Here is a 6,380-nt window from a genome sequence, read left to right as displayed (position 1 = left end):
GGGGGGGGGGGGGGACTCTTCCCTGCGCAAATTTGCGCTGGCTCAGGACTTCTAGTGTTAATCACACTTTCAGCTATTTCAGTACGTTCAGCTTGTTAAGCACATTACTGCTTGTAGTTTAGGTATTTATAAACTTTAAAGTGTTCAAATTATTGAGCAGTATATGCCCCATAGTAATATGTGAATGAGAAATTACTCAAATCCTTCAGAAACTTTGTAACTTGTGAGCTCCCACAAATACTTTCAGCCACAGACACCATTCAAACTTTAAAATGTTCAGCTACTACTGGGGTATTTTTTTATTTAGCTTTTAAGTCAGTAACATTCAAGCTGATTTTGGTTAATTTAGACATTTTTACAGTTTTTAAGCCAATTCGGAATTTAGCTAATATTTTAGCATTTCGCTAGCTGTTTTGTCATAATCATACTTTTTTAAAGCTCTTTAAGCAAATTTAGGGATTAGCTAAGATTTTAGCATCGTGTTAGCTGTTTTGTCATAATTAAACTTTTTAAAGTTCTTTTGTCAAATTTAGCTAATATTTAGCATTATGCTCGCAGTTTTGTCAAAATTTGACTTTTTTTTAGAGTTCCGTAGGCATAATTAGAGTTTAGCTAATATTTTAGGATTAATTTAGCTGTTTTGGCAAAATAGGACATTTTTCCAGTTTTTTGGCTAATATGGTATTTAGCTAAAATTTTGACAAGCTTTCAGATTCAGCATTTTCAGCTTTCAGTTTCAGTATTTTTAGCTATCAGTTCTGGTATCTTCCGCGGCCACATTTAGTTTACACCATTCATACTTGCATCATCGAGGTAATGCTATATTTCTAGTTTCATTTTTATTTGGTTAGCTACAATTTAAATGGATGAAATTTAGAACAGGGCTGCATGGTGGTGTTGTGGTTAGCACACTTGCTTCCCAGTGAGAATGCTCTGGTTCAAATCCCAACCTGGACCTTTCTATATGTAGCTTGCATGTTGTCCTCATACATGAGTGGGTTTTCTCTGGGCACTTCTGCTTCTCCCACAGTCCAGAATCATGCATCACAGGTTACCTGTTGATTCTAAATTGTCCCTTGGCATGTGTGTGTAATCGTGTGGCTCTGGGACAGACTGATAATCTGTCCGGAGTGTACCCAGAACTTGCCAGGCTCTGCAGGTCATGGAGCCAAAGCCAGCTACAGGACAAAGAGTTCACCAGTTCACTAGTTTATTATTGAGGAGAATAAATGCATGACATTCTCTTATATGGTGTTGTTTATTTTTTGTTGCTCAATAATTTGTAGCTGATTACACTCAAATCCTGAAAAAATACAAGTCCGTTCAATTTTGCACATGTAAAGACCCACTCCAATGAAATTGTTTTTTTTTTTTTTATTTATTAACATTTTCTGGTAGCATTTTTCTCAGAATGGAGGACGAATATTGTACATGAAAAATATAAGATTAAAACTGAATTTCTGAGTATTTCCTTTTTCAAATAATTTTGAATCAGGATCAGAAAAAACTGTTGTTTGAAAAAGCGTCTGGATGTTATGGACCAATCCCAATCATTTGCAACAAGCTCCCTGCTTCCTTCTGATGTGTCCACATGCAGACAAACTGATCCATGTACGTCTTTGTTTTCCTGGTCTGAGGTGGAATCTGGATCAAATATCTACGGCTGGATGGCTCCGACATTCCTCGCCCTTTTTGCTGCACCGCTAATGTTAGCTTAGGGTTGTGAGGGGCTGTAAGCTAGCAGGAGAGAGTGTAAACAAAGGGATGATGGGTAATTATCCTCAGAGGTGAATTTCTGATTAACTCCTGGTGTTCTGCAGAAACTATGTCCTAGAAAACTACATAGTTTTTTGTATTAGTTTGTCTAAAAATAGCATAATTATGATCAAAACACCACTTGTCAAAACACTTGTACAACAGATCAAAAGAGGACTGGAATGGGACTTTCATCTTAGTAAATCAGTTTCAAAGTTTTTTCATGTGTTGCTAATTGTCATGGTTTTGTCTAAGAGGGATTTGTCTAAGTTCAAAGACAACGATCAGTTTTCAAGAAGGGAGTTTAAGGAGTATCTAGACGACCTTTTGGTACATTTTGGTACGACATTTTTCCTTCCACACACAATACATTTGGAGATTTCTTCCTCAAAAGTCGAAGACAGAACATGTTTTATCCAAGATGTGTTAAAGAAAGATTCTTAGTAGTTTTTGAATCTGCTTCTTGAGTCTATACATTGTTTTCTTGTGGGACTGTGGTCCGAACACTTTGATTATAATGAAGCAATGAAATCTATTTTCCCACCCAGAACTACAGTCTTGTTTGCGTATCTTCTGTCCTGACCTGTGGTCATGATTACCCTGCGGGATTGAACCTTTTTAAAATAACTGAGAAGTGGCCTCACGCTCGTGTGGATTCAGTACTTAGATAAACTGACCTGAAACTCAAGCTGATGGTGGCGTGTGTATAGATGTGGCCTCTAACTGGTGTTAAGTCACACCCCATGTTTCACCACGAAACAGCACCTTGCTTTGTTTTCATCACCCTCTCCTCTAGCTTTTGACGGAGTCCTCCCCCTACGCTGCTGCGGAGACGCCTGAGACTAAGAAGCAGAGAAAAAATGTTTGATCGCCTGCTTTCTGCACTGCCCAGCAGGGCCAGTGGAGAGACCTGTCGGGCCAGTCAATACTGAGTAAAGGCCCCATTTAGCAGGAACACGCCTGGCAGACGGGGCCTCCTGAGCTGGTGGAGATGGGAGGAGGGGATGCTCGCCTCTGACAGAGATGGATGGTGTGAGGCTCCACAGCCTGCAAGGACAAAGGGACACCCAGCCTTACTGGCCTCTTTCATCCGCCCGCCAAGAGCCGGCGCTTTCACTCACGGGATCCGGAGCACAGGTGAAAATGAAATTATTGCAGGGAGGAGAGGTGGAGGAGGGGGTGAGGGCACCGGAGCATTTTGCTGATGAAGTGGAGTCTGCTTTTCTGACACTGTGTGTTTTGTCACCACACCGAAGCGGCTGAATAATTCATCATGGGAGTTCCAGCAGAGACGAGTGCAGAGCTGTTCCTGTCCCGCAAACCTCCACCAGGGTCTGATGGGAAATGAAGTGCGGTGCAACACCACTCACTCTCTGTCACCTCTCACCTCACAGAGCAGAGGGGACATTTTTATTGAGAAAAGATGCTTTTTTTAACACTAGATACCCTCAGCTAACACAGCACAGTGACAGCTCATCGAACTGTTCAAGAGAGCTTTCATCAAACACAACTCTGTAATGAAGCTGCTCCTCCAAACTTCTAGAAGATCCGGATTATCCGTCGAATGAGTTCTACGCTAAGTATTTCTTTCTTTTTTTCATTTCATACTTTTAACTACACACTCTAAACCCTGACTTTTGCTGTAATCACAATTTTGAGTAATAATTCGTTATATTTTTTAGTTTAGTATCATTACTTAAATAAATTTGCTGTCTTTGATGGAAACTGGTTTGCCATTTTCTGAATGTCAAACATAAAGAAAAACAAAGAGGATTTTCCCATAGAGAGTTAGCTACATACCTTAAGAAAGGTTAAGAATTGAAATATACTTTTTTTCAGTTCAAATTCTTTGTTAAATAGCAACGTCTTGGTGCTTCTCCTTACAATTTCTTTCATTTGCATCAGAGTTTGCATTAAACTGAGTTCGTCATTGTAAAATTGTATATTCATGTGTTATAAAAGTTTCTTTTCAATCCTATTTTTTTCCAGAGTTTGAAAGTGCTGGTTGTTGGCCAAAAATGGGCAATAAGTAAGCATTGCTTTTTTTGTTTTTCTTGATGTTCAAAATGTAAACATTCTTTCTCCTTTTGGATTTTAGGCACATTTTGATGTAGTGACCAAACCATGCCCAACTACTGTCTATCACATGTGCGCCGTCACAAAAGTATCACGAGAAAGGGTCGGGTTTGAGGTGCCTACCGAAGCCAGTGCAGCCAGAAAATAGGTACTGCGCTGGCTTCACGGCGTCTTGATGACTACAAAACAATGCATTGTGGGAAACGGTGAGCACACAGTTCTTGTAGTTCGACGTCAAATAACTGGCACTAAATGAAGGAAATCTGTGTAATCTTTTGACTCTTTCTGGAAGGTAGTGAATGACTTTTGAAAAAATGAACAAGATTTCAAATAATCAGTGGTTATATCTGTCATTGTCGCCTCTAAAACTTCAATCAAGCACTGATTCATCCTATAACTAATCAAGCATGACATGATAAGGGTAAAGTTAAATTGTACGTCGACTTATAAATGAGGACCTGAGAGCTCTAGGTGGTTCATAGGCTAAAAGCAAATCTGATATAAAAAGATGACCAGGACCATGAACACTCTTAAAAACTATTAAAATAATCTTACAATCACTCCTAAAGCTGACAGGGAGCCAGTGCAGAGATTTCAGGATGGTGGTGAGTTTATTACGGAAATTTTGAACTGATAAATCTACAGATGGATATGAAAAAGTTGATTGGCGGTTTTCCAGATGCGAGACAAAGTTTGCAGCCCCTTCAGGGTGTAGACAGCGCCTTCTAATGGTTCTCTAAGGAAGCTTCTCAATCGTAAGTAGGGGTGGGATTATATAAATTCGCTTCTTCCCTCTCCTTTTCAAGCAATCAATCAAACTCTACTGACTTTAGTTAATTATCACAAAAATGAATGAACCAAATGTGACATAAGTGTTTTATTTTTGTGTTCTATTTTCTAATCAATGCATTTAAATGTTTCTGTAATGAGTTTGAAATAATTGTGTTTTGTCCTTTATTTTTCAATCTATGCTTGAAATAAACCAACCAATCAATCAATCAATAAAATCATGCACTTCAAAAAACACACAAGAATGGTCAGAAATGAATCACTTTTTCTGCTCGTCACGTATAAATACGTACAAAAACATCAGCCTAAAATAAAACTTACCAGTGAACGTGCAGGCTGTCCATTTGATGGGTTTGATACAGGGTACCGCATCCTTCTTCAAAAATAACTTCTTACAAAACTCTGATTCTTTCTCTGTCCAACTGAAAAATGTCTCTTTTTCCACAAATGATCAAATAATTATTGATGTTGCTGTGACCAATAAATCCAATCCATTTTACATCAGTATGGCATTTTCACTGAATTACAATCTTTTACAGCACAGACGTGGGATGTCCGGCCTCTACTCTATATCCGGGCCAGCTATTGTGACGTAATCAAAGCTCAAGAATTGAAACAGAGTTTTTCTGTGACAGTTTGATTGGCAGATTTAAAAGGAGAAATACTAAGAAAAGTAAAAATTAAATGATTTCTTGTTATATTTTTTCTCTGTCAGAAGAACAATGCCACACATACATGTTAAAAACTCAAAAAACAGGATTTTCTTTGGAGGGGGACTTTAAGTTCCTGTTATACACAATGTACAAAAAGTAGAGCAATAAAAAGACGAGCTGCTGGAGGACCTCCATTGCTGTTGCTTTTCTAGACATCACACCACAATGACGCAGTGACACGCTAGCAGTCTACACCACGCAAGCGCCGTGAAAACAAACCGCTCAGTGAGAGCGAGGCTTAACTGAGTGGAAACGCTCGCCAGAATTAACTGCTCCGTCCCGTACTACTCCTGCCATTTCGGACCGCTCAGTGGAAACGAGGCTTTTGTGGTTGTAGTGTCTAAAAAGCTCCACCTCCACTGGACACGCCCTGATTTTCCAGTTTTTGTCCTCTGTCTCAGCTACCAAGTTGGAGTAGTGTCATTTCTTGTGCCCGTGCACTTCATCAAGGCTATCCTCCTGGGGAACTGTTATCTCTAATGATGTAGGCAGGTCAGCTAAAGTTTGACCAGAGGACGAGGTCTGGATGCAGTTTGGTTGTTATGATCTCCGGGGGAAGAAGAGTCTCTGGTCCAAGTCAACTCCCATCTGCCAGTCCCTGATTGCATTCAGAGGGGTCAATTTAGGGTATGAGGGACTAATCCTTGGCTTCTCCTACGGAATAGAGCCGTGAGAGATGGTGAGCATGTAGTAACATCATGTAGCGACAGTCCAGTGTGAGCACCATGAGAATATAATTTAGTACACACTCAAGATCCATATATCAACACAATAAACAAAACAAATCATACAGCAAAATGAAAATATAGATAAAATACACATTAAAAATGTACAAACTGAAAAGCATATCCTAACCAGGAATCTGTTTTTATTACGTTCTTCAATGTGTGTCACATGCCCACACTGCACCTCACACTATCCTGGCATTGCTTCATAACGTGGTCACAGGGAGTTCATGGTAAATGACGTATACTTGTGTCACATTTTTCTACCTTCCTTGAAGGCCCAAAGCGCTTTACAGTCACAGTCCCATTCACGCACACATTC

At 39.6% G+C, this 6,380-nt stretch overlaps 1 long non-coding RNA gene across 1 annotated transcript; it reads left to right on the top strand.

Moving 5' to 3' along the window:
• The first annotated feature begins 2,475 nt into the window (after positions 1-2,475).
• Positions 2,476-3,480, top strand: LOC118598127. The gene is made up of 2 exons (XR_004947227.1): positions 2,476-2,892; positions 3,012-3,480. It is a non-coding gene; the product is annotated as an uncharacterized LOC118598127 (long non-coding RNA).
• Positions 3,481-6,380: the final 2,900 nt, after the last annotated feature.

The sequence above is a fragment of the Oryzias melastigma genome, linkage group LG24, assembly GCF_002922805.2.
Source record: "Oryzias melastigma strain HK-1 linkage group LG24, ASM292280v2, whole genome shotgun sequence".
NCBI classification, from domain to species: domain Eukaryota; kingdom Metazoa; phylum Chordata; class Actinopteri; order Beloniformes; family Adrianichthyidae; genus Oryzias; species Oryzias melastigma.
The sequence above is the reverse complement of the archived record's forward strand: the minus strand, read 5'-3'. Positions and strand labels throughout refer to the sequence as shown.